Below are 16829 nucleotides of genomic sequence, written 5' to 3' on the forward strand. Positions count from 1 at the left end.
TTAAAATCTTAGACCCCAGATATGAGCTGTATTGTTAATTCTTTAGAAAATGGTGCTACTCTGAAGGTGAATGTTTGTCTCTTTTTAGTCTAGTCTACAAAGTGTGACTTAAAACACAGCTGGGACTTTAAGTAAAGAAGTAACCTTTTTATTTTGGATAAGTGAAAACAAGTTTAGAATCACGAAATTAGACAAAAACAAGACAAAAGTTATATAAAACAGGACAAAATTATTTAAACACAAGTCCAAAAAGGGAGTAAGAAGAAGAAAAGTCTTATACTTAACTTTGATTCCAAGAATGTGTTCATTCATTTATTATTCATCCCAGAAAAACCTCCGTGTGAGCTGGAGACATCTTCTCCTGCTAATTGAGCTGCGGGGCCGATGGCAGTCTGAAGGCTCCCACACGTAACAACGCACCCGCCCCTCATACACAAAACGTACAGTATTAAGTCCGATTGCTTTGCACAGAAACGATTTGCTCCATCCACCGGCGCAACGGGGACGAAGTGCTCCTCCTTGAAGCCGCCCTGGCCAGAGGTGTCGGAGTAGATAGGAAGGGGAGACAAGGAGCGCGCGGGGCGGGAGCGGAGCGCAGAGGCGTCCGCGGAGTGCAGAGGCTTCTGAATTCTGACGCACGCGCCGCACTGAGGCGCGCGTATCACGCTGAGGCGCGCGCTTTTCAGTCGCCGCTGCTGTATTTTACCGGTGTGTTTTTTAACCAGCCCTGTTACTCCCATAACGCTGCTGCGACACAAGCGGAAGGAGAGCTTTACCCGTTCACCCCTCCATGCACTGCTGCTACTTGCTCATTCTTAAACACGTACAACAGAATGGCGAGCCGGGCATTGGCCCCGCCTTTAGCCCCTAAGACTCATGGGAAATGTGGAATCGCGGATGTAAATTTCCTCATCATAACTGAGGGATGTAATGTTGATTATATGGTTACTGTTTGTAATTTTATGTATGATACCTAGATTGTCAATAAGTAAGAAAAAATGAAATAAAAACACCATAACTGAGGAACTTGTGAACAGAATAGAGGTCCATGCTGTTTGACTGATGTCGGTACACTCAAATACATGAGCCAGAGGCAAAACTGGCGACACCCACAATGTGCTAATGAATTGCATTCACTCTGGGATGCTGGCCGTGATCTGTCAGGATGACAATATTGCCTAACACATGCGCGGCTTGTACTCTGATGCGGCTTGTGTATGTATAAAACTAAGTAAACACATGAAAATGGGTGGGTGCGGCTTGTAATCGGGTGCGCTTTGTAGTCCGGAATTTACGGTAGTTCATGTCTCATAACAACAGAATCAGCTGCCTCTGGCTGCATTTTTCCTGTTGTCTTGTGCAGAGTAGAGCTGCTCAAAGAGGCTCCGTGTTCTCTGCTTCCAACTAGCGGTCGGAGGGTGAAGTGGACAACAAGAGTCAGACGCTGAAGGACGCTCAGAAATAATTAAATAAATATCGATCTGGCAGCATTTTGAATCAATACAAGTATTGCCAAATGACGTATTGCGATATATTGCCGAATCAATTTTTTCTTACACCCCTAGTCAGCTGACGCTGCTGTCGCTTATGAGCGCGTGCACAGCACCGTGTCCCAGCTGCAGACACAACACCCGCAGGCCCTGATCCTGATGTCTGGGGACTTTAACCATGCATGCACCCCCCTCTCCACCGCCCTGTCCAATTTCACCCAGTATGTGAACTGTCAAACAAGGGACGGAAAAACTCTGGACCTTTTATTTGCTAACGTCAAGAATGCATATACTTCTGCCCCCCTCCCCCCTTTAGGATGCTCTGACCAGGTCTGAAACACATCTCGGGCCACGGTGAGGCTGGAAGTGGTCGCCAGGTCACAGGTGACCAAGCCTGGGCAAATGAACTGAACCTGTTCTTCAACAGATTTGATTCTGCCCAGCCACCAGTCTCCACCCACACGGCCCCCTCTTTACACCTTTCCAGCTCAGCTTCAGCTGTTAACACCCTTAGCATCAAGCAGTCCACTCTCCCCTTCTTCCAACAGAAGCAAAAGGACCCCCCGAACGACTCACAGCACCAGACCAGCCACCGCCCACCCATCCTCCAACCCCCCTCTGCCTCACCCTGAATCAGGTTAGGAAGGAGTTAAGGAGAAGAAAGGCCAGGAAGGCAACAGGCCTTGACAACATCACCTCCAGGCTCCTCAGGGAGTGTGCAGACCAGCTCTGTGTGGTGATGCTGTTCATATCTAATATGAGCCTCAGACTGGAGAAGGTACCAGTCGTCTGGAGGACTTCCTGCCTGGTTCCGGTTCCAAAGGTACCTCGTTCTACGGAACCGAACCACTTCAGATCTGTCGCCTTAACCTCCCACCTGATGAAGACTATGGAGAGGATCATCCTCAGCCATCTCCGCACCCAGGTGAGCTCAGCACTGGACCCGCTGCAGTTTGCATATCGACCAGGCATCGGGGTGGATGACGCCATCATCTATCTGCAGCATCGGGCCCTGTCTCACCTGGAGGCCCCTGGGAGCACTGTGAGAGTCATGTTTTTTTATTTCTCCAGGGCTTTCAACACAATTCAGCCATCACTGCTGAGGAAGAAGCTGGAGGTTGCAGGTGTGGACCAACATCTGGCTGCTTGGACCATCAACTACCTCACAGACAGACCACAGTTTGTGAGGCTTGCTTGACTGTGTGTCTGATGTGGTGGTCTGCTGCACGGGGGCACCTCAAGGGACTGTGCTCTCCCCATTCCTGTTTACCCTGTACACATCAGACTTCATCTACGACTCCCACCACCAGTGGCGCCACCAGGGGGTGGCCAGGGGTGGCCACGGCCACCCCTCTCCGACACCTGGCCACCCCAGTGGCCACCCCACCCCACTAGCCACTATAAGCTGTGGTAGGATCAGTTGTGCATTTCATCCCAAATGCACAGCCAGCAAGCGGGCAAGTCGCTCTGATCACCTATACAGGCCCACACATCCTCTCCTCCCTGCTGCCTTTGAGTGCGCAGACATCTAAAGACGAGCCGCTGGACGCAGAACATGTATAAGACGTGGGGTTCACTTCCGCGTTCGAACCCCCAGAGCCTCCAGGCCGGTTTGACAAAAGAACCAGTTTCAGTTACTAAAGGTGAACTTTCTTTAGTACTGTTTCCTTAAGTCCAAAAAGGGGACTGACCGCGTGTGTATGTGCTCCACACACTCACACGCGCTCTCCCCCTCTCTTCCTGCATCGCGCGAGCACCAGTTTCTGCACGCACGCACACACACATGCGCGCGCACGCACTCACACGCGCACACAATCACACATCCCAAAACACTACATTTCTTTTCATGCCTGTTAAATATTTTCAGTGGTGTCTTTTAGCAATCTCTTTACTGTACTTTAGATCTATGAAGGTATTAATGTTCCAAAATGGACGAGCTTGTATATTTGATTTGAGAACTTGTAATACAGTATGTGAATACTTGTGCAAAAAAAATCTGCATCTGTGTGTAAAAATCTTCTGCTGTGAACTGACAAATTTCCATTTGCATGTGTTCATTTAGAGTTACAACTTCAAATCTGTGATTACAACTGCTCAAATGTGCTTCTGCGTGTGCTTGAATCTGCTGGCGCAAATCACAAGTGCGCTACAACTGCGCTCTGAATTCTGACACATTCCTGGCGAGAAACTTGTGTCTAAACTGATCTGTGTCCGATAATGGACCTAGGGGGGGAGGAAGGGTTAGAGGAGGCGGAGTCAACCAATCAGAGTGCAGGATTCTGAGAACTAGGTAAAGTTAGAAAGAGCTTCACAGAGTCGGACTTCCTGCTTCAATAACTCTTTTGATAAACGTTCAAATGTGACAGCAAGTCTCTCAATCACTTTGTATTAACACGGAGAGTGAACTACAAATGCATTTCTGAAGAAAAAAAAACGTTTTTTCCAGCATTTTAATGAGAAATGATCTCTTCGTGCTTAAATGCAGACATGCGATGCAGCTAGACGGCTGCCAACAGGAAAATCATCTTTGTTGTAGCAGGACAATAGGGCCAGGGCTATTGAGCATCTTTATTATAAATCATACGAATTAACCTTTGAAAACATATATTAGAAACCATACTGGGTTTGTGACACCGCGCTACGCCGGCGCTCAGCGGCCAGCCGTGGAGCTCCGCCGATGAAGGAGATGCGAGGACCCGCTGACCGACGGCGGAGCACGGCGGTCGCGCAGACCCAGCCTCGCCCGTCGCTCGGCGTCTGGCCGCTGAGCTAGGGCGTAGCGCGGTGTCACACCGCTGCCAGCCGCCGAGCTCCGCGGAGGAAAGAGAGGCCGAGGATCCTGCTGAGCGAGGGCGTAGCGCGGTGTCGTGGACCCAGCCGTCGGTCAGCGGGATCCTCGCTTCTTCTTTCCTTCGCGGAGCTCAGCGGCCAGACGCCGAGCTCCGCCGAGGAAAGAAGAAGCTAGGATCCCGCCGACCGACGGTGGAGCACGCCTGTCTCTTGCACAGAAACAGCCGTTGCTCAGTGGGCTGGGACCGCCACAGCCACGCTCCGCCATGCCGTCGCCTGGAACATCGCGGGGAACGACTTGATCTAATCTAATACATTTTTTTCAAATGTTAATCCATATGATTTATAATAAAGCTGCTCAATAGCCCTGGCCCTGTTGTCCTGCTACAACAAAGATGATCTTCCTGCTGACGCTGTCCGTTCGAAGCCGTCTAGCTGTATGTCTGCATTTAAAGCACGGAGAGATAATTTCTCATTGGTTGAATGCTGTAAAGCATTCAACCCTTTGTTTTTCTGTTTCTCTTTCTTTATTATTGGTTGAATGCTGTAAAGCATTCAACCCTTTGTTTTCCTGTTTCTCTTTATTTATTTTTATAGTATCTGTTGACAAATGGTATGACTCAGGAGATACCACTTGGACAGGTATGACTGTTTTGTAACTGTATCTGTTATTAGTGACCTGAAGGAGGCGCTGTTTTACTCTGGATGTTGGAGCAAGCTTTCTGTTCGGTCCTGTTAATAAAGTCAAGCCGGTGAATGGCTAAAGAGAGACGTGGCTGCCCGTCGTAATTTCTTCATAATTATTCCGCTGCAGGTAGGCAAAAGGTGTAAGCCTACACTGAGGAACTAAACCTGCTAACAGGTTATGGGCCCAGAGACCGCAAGGAGCATTCTGAGAGTCTGACGACGGACACGTGCTATCGCAAGACGTCTGTTTGCTAACGCAAAGCAGGAATTAGCTGGGAGCTATTGCTAGCTTAGCTACGGACATAAAATGACGAACAGAACCAAGATTAAGTGGCCCACATTCGACGGGAGAGCAGAGGAGTATGAGCTCTGGGAAGAAAGGATGTTATGCTGCATGCACAGTGCAGGACTGAAGCAGACAATCCTGAATGAGCCTGCCGGTCCTCTGTCAGTGGAAGAACAAGCACGTGACAACAAGCTGAACGCTGATGCATATTGCGCGCTGGCGCCATTACTGGATAACACCAGCTTGGGACTGATATTCAGAGACACTAAAGACAAAGGCAGAGAGAGTCTGAAAGTGTTAAGAGAACACTGCATCGGCAAAGGTAGGCCCCGGATTGTCTCCCTGTACATAACATTGACCTCACTGAAGAAAGCAGACACAGAGACTGTTACGGAGTATGTCATCAGAGCAGAGCAAATCATCACAGCGCTCAAGAGTGCAGGTGAAGCACCGAGTGAGGGACTGATGATGGCAATGATTATGAGGGGACTTCCAGAAAAATACAAGCCATTCACGCTGATGGTTACACATAGCTCTGCAGACATGAAGCTGGGAGAGTTCAAAGCCAAATTAAGGAACTTTGAGGCCTCTGAAGACATAGACCCCGTAGCAGATGAGACGGGAGAGAGAGTGCTGAAAGCCCGAGCGGCTCCAAAGAAAAAGAGCGGACCTTCAACGGACCTGGTTTGCTGGAGATGTGGAGAAAAGGGGCACAGAAAAGATGATTGCTCAAAGAAAGCTTGGTGTAGTTCATGCAAGAGCACAAGTCACACAGATAAAGCGTGCAGAAAGAAAGAACGTGGACGTGGCTCTCGGTGCGCTCGTGCTCAAGATGACTGCTGCGACAGCAGAAGCCATAAAGTGGATTGCAGGCGGGACGACACCAGGGGAGCTGCAGAAAAGGAAGACTTCACGTTTAAGACGGAGACGAAAGATGCCAGCAGAGCTGCACAGCAGATCCAGATAAAAGGCCTGGTCGTGGACACAGGTGCATCGTCCCACATTATTAACGACAGGAGCCGGTTCAAGAGTTTCGACAGCACCTTCAAGCCAGAGAGACACAGCATGGAGCTTGCAGACGGAAAGCGTACTTTTGGGTTGGCACAAGGCAGAGGGGATGCACAGGTATGTCTCCTGGACAGTAAAGGGCGCCGCTGTACAGTGACGTTGAAGAACGCCCTCTACATCCCCTCATTCCCACAAGAACTCTTCTCGGTGAAGTGTGCAACTGCTAATGGTGCCAAGGTACACTTTGATGAAGGTAAAGATGTTCTTGAGGTGCCTGATGGCACCAAATTTACCATTCATGTGTTTAAAAGGATGTACTACTTACAGACAGATTTTGGTGAAAATGTTTGTAATGTCAGTTATGATATCCAAACCTGGCACGAGATCATGGGTCACTGCAACTACGAAGACATACTGCGATTGCAGGATGTAACAGTCGGCATGCACATTAAAGGTGCAAAACGTAAGCCTGATAAAGAATGTGATGTATGCATAAAAGGAAAGTTCACCCGAACGAGAAACAGAAATCCAACTGACAAAGTTAAGACACAACTTGAACTTGTGAACACAGATCTAGCCGGTCCAGTAAACAATGAATCAATAGATGGTTTCAAGTATATGCAGTCTTTTACAGATGTGTTTACAGGGGCTGTTTTCGTTTACTTCCTGAAAGCAAAAAGTGATGCAACTCAAGCCACTGAGAAGTTTCTGGCTGATGTAGCACCTTATGGTACTGTGAAATGCATTCGGTCAGACAATGGGACTGAGTTCACCAGTAAAGAGTTCCAGACGCTACTGAGGAAGAACAAAATCAGACATGAGATGTCCTGCCCATATTCCCCACACCAGAATGGGGTAGCAGAGAGGGAAGGGCGCACCCTTTTTGAGATGGCTCGGTGTAAGCTTATTGACAGTAATCTGCCTAAGAGCCTTTGGCATTATGCCATTCAGGAGGCAGCTTACACCAGGAATCGATGCTTTAATAAGCACACGGGTACTACCCCCTATACAGCTCTGACAGGTAAAAGGTGTGATCTGGCAAAGATGCATAAGTTTGGATCAGTGTGTTATGCCTACCAACAAGATAGGGGTAAACTAGACTCCAAGTGTGAAAAAGGGCTCTTCGTAGGACATGATAAAGGCAGTCCAGCTTTTCTGGTCTATTATCCCAGTACAGGGAAAGTACAAAAGCACAGACTGGTGAAATTCATCACAAAGACAACCTGTGAGAACGAGACCCAGACTCAGGAGCTAGATGTTGACTCCTTAGGAGACTGTGAGGAGAGAGAGGCACTGCAGCCCAGTTGCCCCATCACAGATGAACAGACAGATGATCTACAGTCACCAGAAAATGACGCAGAAGAACACCCTAGAGTGATGACACAGGTTTCGAGCAGTAGGAAATACCCCACCAGAGAACGTAAACCCCCGGGGTATCTGAAAGATTATATTCAGGGAGATGCCAAGGAGGAAGACAGTATGCTCACTAGCATAGACTACTGCTACCGAACAGTTTGTGGTGTGCCACTAACCTTTAAAGAAGCTATGTCATCGACAGAATCAGGAAAGTGGAAGAGAGCTATGGATGAAGAGATCAAATCCTTAGAGGATAATCAGACTTTTACCCTGACTAAATTGCTAGAAGGCAGAAAGACAGTGGGAGGTAGGTGGGTGTACTCCATTAAGGAGAACAATGATGGACATGAACAATACAAGGCCAGATTTGTGGCTAAAGGATATAGTCAGAGGGCCGGGATTGATTTTGGCGAGACATTCTCACCTACAGCTAATCTGACCAGTGTACGTGTTGTGATGCAGAAGGCAGCCCAAGACAACCTAACATTACACCAGATGGATGTCAAAACAGCTTATCTGCATGCACCCATCGATCGAGACATTTACATGGAGCAACCTGAAGGTTACGAAAAAGGGGAAGGAAACCTGGTGTGTAAGCTAAAAAAATCCATCTATGGTCTGAAACAGTCGGGGCGCAATTGGAATGAGATGCTTCACACATGTCTGACAGATAACAATTTTACTCAGAACCCAGCAGACCACTGTGTCTATACAAAAGAGTCGAAACAGGGAGAAAAGGTAATAATCGTCATCTGGGTGGATGATCTTATCCTTGCAGCCAGTAACATCAAAAGTCTAAACCAGGTGAAGGCGTTACTTTCCACCAGGTTTAAGATGAAGGATCTTGGTCAATTAAAACACTTTCTAGGCATAGACTTCAGCCAATCTGATGGCTGTGTAAAAATGTCTCAAGAGAGGTATGTTGAAAGGATCCTGAAGCGCTTTGACATGCAGGAGTGTAGAACAAGGGAGACTCCATGTGACCAAAAGCTAAATTATTCGGAGGACGCACCTAAAATGGCAGATGTTAAAACATACAGAGAGGCTGTTGGCAGCCTTATCTATCTGGCCACCTCCACAAGACCTGATTTATGTTTTGTGGTAAGCAAACTCTCACAACATTTTGCTGATCCCACAGATGAGCATTGGGTTACAGTCAAACACGTTTTGCGTTACCTCAGAGGGACTGCTAACAAACAACTTTGTTTCCGAAAAAGCAGTGAGGGCCTGGGTCTTCAGGCATATAGCGACGCAGACTGGGGGGCAGACACCAGTGATAGGCGGAGTACGACCGGTTACTGCGTAACTATGAGCAAAGACAGCTCATTGATCTCGTGGAAGACCAAAAAGCAACCAACAGTAGCCCTATCTACTTGTGAAGCCGAGTACATGGCTCTCGCCCTAACAATTCAGGAGTGTATCTATTTGGAACAGCTGCTGAAAGGCATGGATACACATGAGTATTTGAAATCTGTGGTTTATGAAGACAACCAGGGGACCATTGCACTTGTCAGAAACCCAGTGAACAGACAAAGATGCAAACACGTGGACATAAAATATCACTTTATCAGGTCCACCATAAGAGATGGGAAGATATCACTTGTCTACTGCCCCACAGAAGACATGGTCGCAGATGTTATGACTAAACCTGTCACTAAACTGAAGTTGATGAGGTTTTCACAGATCATGTTTGGTGAATAAGTGTTTTGACATTTAAGTGATTTGATTTGTTTATTTTTGTTTTATTTGACAATGTTAATGTACAGTCTACAAGTCATTCATAAGTGGGAGTGTTGACAAATGGTATGACTCAGGAGATACCACTTGGACAGGTATGACTGTTTTGTAACTGTATCTGTTATTAGTGACCTGAAGGAGGCGCTGTTTTACTCTGGATGTTGGAGCAAGCTTTCTGTTCGGTCCTGTTAATAAAGTCAAGCCGGTGAATGGCTAAAGAGAGACGTGGCTGCCCGTCGTAATTTCTTCATAATTATTCCGCTGCAGGTAGGCAAAAGGTGTAAGCCTACACTGAGGAACTAAACCTGCTAACAGTATCTTCCGCCGTTTTTTGGCGTTTAACTACTTCTACAATTTTTAACCTATTTTAACCATTCTACTATTAAAATTTTCATCTCTTTCATCTTATTTCTGCTATGACTTTTGGTTTTTCAAATCCTTTTACTTTTTAAGATATTCCAGGTTTTCCGGGAATTTTTGCTCCATTGAAATACATGGAGAATTTTTCGTTCAGAAGTTCACAGTTAAACTCCTTCTACAATTTTTCACCTATTTTAACCGTTCGACTATGAAAATGTTCAGCTCTTTCATCTTATTCTAGCTATGACATTTTGGTCCTTCAAATCTTTGAACTTTTCCAGATATTCCCGGATATTCCCAGATTTTCCAATCTTTTTGCTCCATTGGCCACACCTTTGCTTCTTTAAACAATTGTAACTTTAACATTCTTTTGGCTAGAGACACCGTTCAAATATTGAAATGTTCACAAGGTTTTGGACTTCAACATAAGGCTCAAAATTATTATGGGATGGCAACACCACCTACAGTTTGGCGGCCATTTTGTGCCAAAATGTGAGGCAATTTTAAACTTCTTCAAACTTTCACCTATTTTTACCATTATACTATTACAATGTTCAACCTTTTCCGCTTATTCCTTTCAGCTATGACTTTTGGTCCTTCAAATCCTTGAACTTTTCCAGATATTCCCGGATATTCCCAGATTTTCCAATCTTTTTGCTCCATTGGCCACACCTTTGCTTCTTTAAACAATTGTAACTTTAACATTCTTTTGGCTAGAGACACCGTTCAAATATTGAAATGTTCACAAGGTTTTGGACTTCAACATAAGGTTTAAAAATTATTATGGGATGGCAACACCACCTACAGTTTGGCGGCCATTTTGTGCCAAAATGTGAGGCAATTTTAAACTTCTTCAAACTTTCACCTATTTTTACCATTCTACTATTACAATGTTCAACCCTTTCAGCTTATTCCTTTCAGCTACGACTTTTAGTCTTTCAAATCTTTGAACTTTTCAAGATATTCCAGGATTTTCCAGGATTTTCCAAGATTTTTGCTTCATTTAAATACATGGAGAATCCTTGAAAACCTTTGTTGCTTTCAAGCATTATAACTTTAACAAGCTTTCAGCTAGAGGCACCGTTCAAACATTGAAATGCTCACAAGGCTTTGGACTTCAACATACGTTTTGAAATTATTATGGGATGGCAACACAACCTACTGTTTGCTGGGCATTTTTTGACAAAATCTGAAGCAAATGTTGCAATAAACTTCATCCATGGCTGGAACTGAACATATTGAAATTCACTGGATCTGGACATATAAGGAATGTGGGCGTGGTTAGCAAACAAAGCTCGTTGCTAAGGACGTCCAAAAGTTTACTTTTTCCGATTCATCTGAAACCGACGTTGATTTGTTCCTCATCTCCAGGCGACCCAAACATAAAATGGTTGCTATGGAGATAAAATCAATAGAAAAGCCGCCATTTTGAAAAGAGTGGATTTTCTATCAACTTAGAACATGTAGCTTTTACCAACATGACACTCGTAATAAATTTGTTTTTTTGAGTCAGTTGATGATGCTGATGCTAGCACTTTTAGCCATTTTAGCAACATCTTCAAATTTTCAACAATTCAGCCATTTTTTCAACAATTTCAGCTTTCATGCTTAAGTCCTACAAATTTTGACCTATTTCAGCCATTCTACTATCACAATGTTCAACTTTTTCAGCTTATTCCTGCTAGGACTTTTGCACCTTTAACTTTTCATGGTTCTTCCAATACAGTTCAGCCATTTCTTCAGCTAATTCTGCTTTCATTCAGCAGTACAGCATTCAACCCTGCATTTTCTTCTGGAAATGCAGCTCCTTCTAGTTATTATCGCATCTTATAGTATCTTCCGCCGTTTTTTGGCACTTAACTACTTCTACAATTTTTAACCTATTTTAACCATTCAACTTTTAAATCTGGTTTTTCAAATCCTTCAACTTTTTAAGATATTCCAGTTTTTCTGGGAATTTTTGCCCTATTAAAATACATTGGGAAGTTATGGTGCATGAAGTCGCCGGTTCAAGACCCGGTTCGGACACTTCAAATTTTTCAACCATTTAACTTATAAAATGTTCAACTCTTTCAACTTATTACAGCTACTACTTTTGGACCTTTAAACTTTCAACTTTTACAGAAATCCCAGGATTTTCCAGAATTTCTGCTCCTTTAAAATACATAGGGAATCTTTGTGTTTAACTTCTTTTACAGTTTTTCACCTATTTTAAACATTCTACTTTTAAAATGTTGAGCTCTTTCAACTTATTACAATTATTACTTTTGGTCATTCAAATCATTGAACTTTTTAAGATATTCCAGGATTTTCTAGGATTTTCCAAGATTCTTGCTCAATTAAAATACATGGAGAATCCTTGAAACCTTTGTTTCTTTCAACCATTGTAAATTCAACAAGCCTTTAGCTAAAAACACAGTTCAAACATTAAACTCCTCATAAGACTTTGTATTTCAATATAAGTTTTGAAATTATTATGGGATGGCAACACCAACTACGGTTTTGCGGCCATTTTGTGCCTAAATGTGAGGCGATTTTTAACTTCAGTTTTTACCTATTTTAACCATTTTACTGTTGCAATGTTAAGATCTTTCAGCTTAATCCTTTCAGCTATTACTTTTGGTCTTTCAAATCCTTGAACCTTTCAAGATATTCCATGCTTGTACAGGATTTTCCAAGATTTTTGCTCCATTTAAATACATTGAGAATCCTTTTTTACCACCACTTTTGGTCTTTCAAATCCTTTGACTTTTCAAAAGTAAAAATTGTCGTTCGTTTTTTCCACGTAAATAACGAACTGTGGCATGAAATCGTTTCAACTCGGCTTTTCCCGATAAGATGATGCACGACAAGCCCGATTAAGAAATACCAGCTGCATTGGGTCGTCACAGAAGTGTTGGCTCATCGGCTTAGTAAGCGGCCTTACAATACTGAGGTTCTGAGTTCGAATCCAGTATCTGACTTTTTCTGCATATTTTTTTACCTTGCCTTTCTTGATAAAATTCAGTTCCACTAACTCAATTATATTTCGTTACATGGAAGCATTTTCTTTCAGGTGGGGTTACTCATAAGCTTTGACTTTTTATCCTTTTACTTTTAAAGATTTTTCAGGATTTTCCAGGACAGTGCAGCCATTTCATCAGCAAATTCAGCTTTCATTCATTGTTCCTTTATCTTTTCAAGAACCTTTGCTTCTTCCACACAATTTTAGCTAGAGACACCATTCAAACGTTAAAATGATCAGAGCAGCTTAAAGCACACACACAAACACTCAATGTATGTTAGAAAAAACAGTTGGAGCAAATCTAAGTTAGTTTTTATGTATTTTTTATTTTCCTCCTTGTAGCTGGAAGCTGCAGTTCAAACATGTGCTCCAGCCATCTTGTGAACAAGAGTCGGGACCCGGGCCTTAGCCCCGCCCACGACCGCTAAGGCTCATGGGAAGTGTTGATTCCAAAACCATGAGTTATGTGGCTGTTACAAGAATTGACTATCATGTTGTTACACCATGTATGGTAGTGGTTATGTGACAAAGTGATGCTATGTCATTTAGCTGGTGAGCTCTTGATCTGTCCACCATCTTTAAATGTCACATGTTAAGTTTAATGCTGTTCTTTTGTAATCATCATTAACAACATTATATTGTTTGATGTTTCTTCAGCGTTTCCTCATTGAAGTGTTACAATGAGCTTAGTTGCAACACTGTGTAATGTAACTATATATGTCCAGTCTGCCACCAGATGCCGCTGTTTTGTGCGGTTTCAAAGCCCTGAATGGATGGGTTATTTTTCCGACGCAATTGCAAGAACCCCAAAAAGGCTTCATGGGGCTTTCATTCCCTGCCCTATAATTTGACATTTTTAAACCTAGATACTTCCAGAGACAATGGAATTGATAGAACCTCTATGACGCTGATTTCACATCAAGTACATTTGCTCGAGTCAAAACGAACAGCATTTACTTGAATTCTGTTTCCAGCGCTCTCACTCATGGTTTTCACATCAAGATTCCCCACTTCCCATGAGTCTTAGAGGCTGAAGGCGGGGCTAAGCACCAGGTTGCTACAATATTATGCGCGCTCCGCTCTGCCCAGAAACAGCGCTGCCCAGAAACAACGTGTCTATGACGTAGGCACCACGCACGTGGCTCTTTTCTCATAACCAGTGTAAGGGCAGGAAAATCGGCACTTTGAGGCTGAGCGGACAAGACACTGGAGGTAAGTCACTTCAGTTAAAGACAAAAATGTACGAATATGGTTAAAAATTCATAATGTAATATTTGTCTTATAGAAAAGGACACTTAATGTATATTTCAAAAAGTTATATTTAGTTTTCTAGTTGTTTTCTACAATGGACTTTTAGGGCCACGGTGAGAAAACATTCTGGAAGGTAATTTTTTTTTTATTGTTCTCCACTACAGGAAAAAAAAGTCAAAATATTTTAGACTAAAGTCGAAATCTTTAGAATAAAGTAATACATTTTTTAGAAAAAAGTAACAATGTTGCTTGAGAAAACAAAAGCTTGAAGACTTTAAATCTCTTAATTTTTCCTTTTTGTGGCCCTAAAACTACATCGTAGTTTTATTTTTCTTTCTTTTTCTGAAGATTTTTTTTTTAAATCATATGAAGCTTTACCCTTTAAAACTAATGTCTTTTTCTTTTAGCCAACATTATGTATTTTAATGTGTATGGATATGTGAAGCAGCTTATTTAAACTGAGTAGTAACAACTTATTTTAAATTATGTAGTAATAACAGAAGGACAATTCTGGGCAACTTTTCATGTCCTTTTTCATTTTTTTCTCTCATCTCAGAATGGCACTCAGACAAGTGATCACCACCAAACAGAGTGGCCCTTATGCAGCCCCCCCACCGCTGCACATCTGTGTTTTGAGGGAGAGGGACTTTTCAAACAATACTGCTGCCCCTGTAACTACAAGAAATAATAAAGTGGTAGTTATTACAGACGGTCACTCTGTCACAAAGGTGACCTTACTCGAGGAGCTGGCCTCCAAAGTGTCTGTGGGACGACACTACATAATGAAGGGGTATAGGCTGCAGGGAGCCTATCCCCCCTACTACATTCTCCCCACTAAGAACACGGCCTTTTATCGGACTTCTCCTGTTCCAGTGACTTAGTCAGACTATTAGATCCTCCATCAGTGGCCACACCCCTGACAACTGAGTGTGTGTGTGTGTGTGTTTGTGCATAAAATAACTTCTCTCACTGTACAGGACGGGGCAGAGGTGAACGTGTCTCTGTGGCGGGAGGCTGCCCTGTTTAAACTGGAAGCAGGTGGCCATGTGAGACTCACCCACATGAAGCGTGGTTGTTCAGTGGGTGGATTCTTCCAATCAACAAATTACACCACAATAGAGGTATGGACTAAAACAGTAAAAATGACAATGAAACAAACACTGTGAAATGACATGTACTCAAGAGTAAAGTTGGAAAACAATTACTAAAATTGTTTTGGTAGGTGATCATCCAAGCTGTGGAGGAAGTTCGGCTAAAGATAGTAGCCATCAGGGAGGGGAGAGAGAAAGGGGACCTGGAGCTGCTCCTGAAGGACCTTTGAGACCCTTGATGTGGGCGAAGAGCTCTGGAACTCTCTGGAGCACTCATTGGAAGATGGGCCTCTCACCATCCAGGCTGAGAAAACGGGCAAGAGGGTGTCCAAAATTACAGTCATTAACTAACATTAACAACATTAAGTTATGTTGTCTAAGTATTTTTATGAAATTAATGTTAATGTTTTTTATTGAATGTTAGTCGGTTTGAGATTAAATTTTTGACAATTTAAGGATTTATTCAATTGTGTTTTTATTTTGCATTATTACATTGAGAAGCAGCAATGAATTCTCAGTTCAAGATTAAGGGGATTTACATTTTTTGCTTACATTTTATTTATAAAGCTAAACACTTCAGTATTTTCACTAAAGTGTGAAAATACTACTATTATCATTCTTATATATTATTATCATTTATTTATATTTTTTTCCTATTTCACCCTTCAAGTTTCAGCATAAATTTGGCATTATGCAACTACATCTGGGAAAAAAAGAAAATAACCACATACATCTGGAATGTTATTTCTTATTTTTGTCATTTCCCTCGTTAAAGAATGAATTATCTGAAGACAAAATCCATCCTTTTCTCTTTCCTCAAAAACAGTTTGATCACTGTGTCATGTAGATTCACTGTAGCGCCAAAATGTCCACTCGACAGACGCAGTGGACAAAGGGATGGTCAACGCTTCACAATGCCCAGCCAATTCCCTCTGTTTGTTCTTGAATATGTTTATTTTACAAGTGTGTTAGTTACATTTCTAATGTATCTAATGGTTTTCTTCTTGTGACCACTGAATGTTTTTGCAACGGCTGTAATTGTTTATTGTGCCGGTACTTTAAATGTTGTTGTGTTTAGCCAGTAGAGGTCGCTGTCGCGGAAGTCATGGCTGGACGTTTACTTTGAAAAAACGCACGGCAGCCGTCTTCCTGTTTAGCTCTGACTCCGCTGTCGATTCATCTGTGAGAAAGAAAAGCTATTTGTTGTAAGTTAATTTACACGTAACATGTAAATCCTATCTTTTGTTATTACATTGTTGGAGTTGGCATTTCAGCATGATGTGTTTTTACGGGGATTGCACAGAGGAGGAGGACAGGAGTTGCGGTAGGGAGGAAGCCATTACACATGTGTAGCGTTTAAGAAAACGGCGCCATTTCCTGTCTTCATGAGTCTAAAAACACAGCTAAACAGTTTTCGTCTGATTATGTATTTGCATCGTTCCAGTGATTACTTAATTACTTTGAAGTAATATAGATCTTTATGTTTATTTCTCTGTGGTCAGAGTTCACTGCCGTATTTTATTTTTAGTAATTTTCATGATTTGAATGCTTAAATGTTTTATGTTTTGCCACAATACGTCACCAGACAGTTTCCAAAGAACCACCTCTGTGTTTTTTGTTTTCTACAGAAAGCAAGTCTGTGTCTATTTCTGTATGTTAAATTTCTGTGTAAAACTTCAGTTAATATATATAATTTACACGTTATTTTCCAAATTATAAAAATAATTAGTAATCCATTTTTTACTCGTCTAAATCTTTTTTAGAAGTTT

Source organism: Oryzias latipes, chromosome 1 (genome assembly GCF_053564925.1).
Source record: "Oryzias latipes strain Hd-rR chromosome 1, Olatipes_Hd-rR_3.1".
NCBI classification, from domain to species: Eukaryota; Metazoa; Chordata; class Actinopteri; order Beloniformes; family Adrianichthyidae; genus Oryzias; species Oryzias latipes.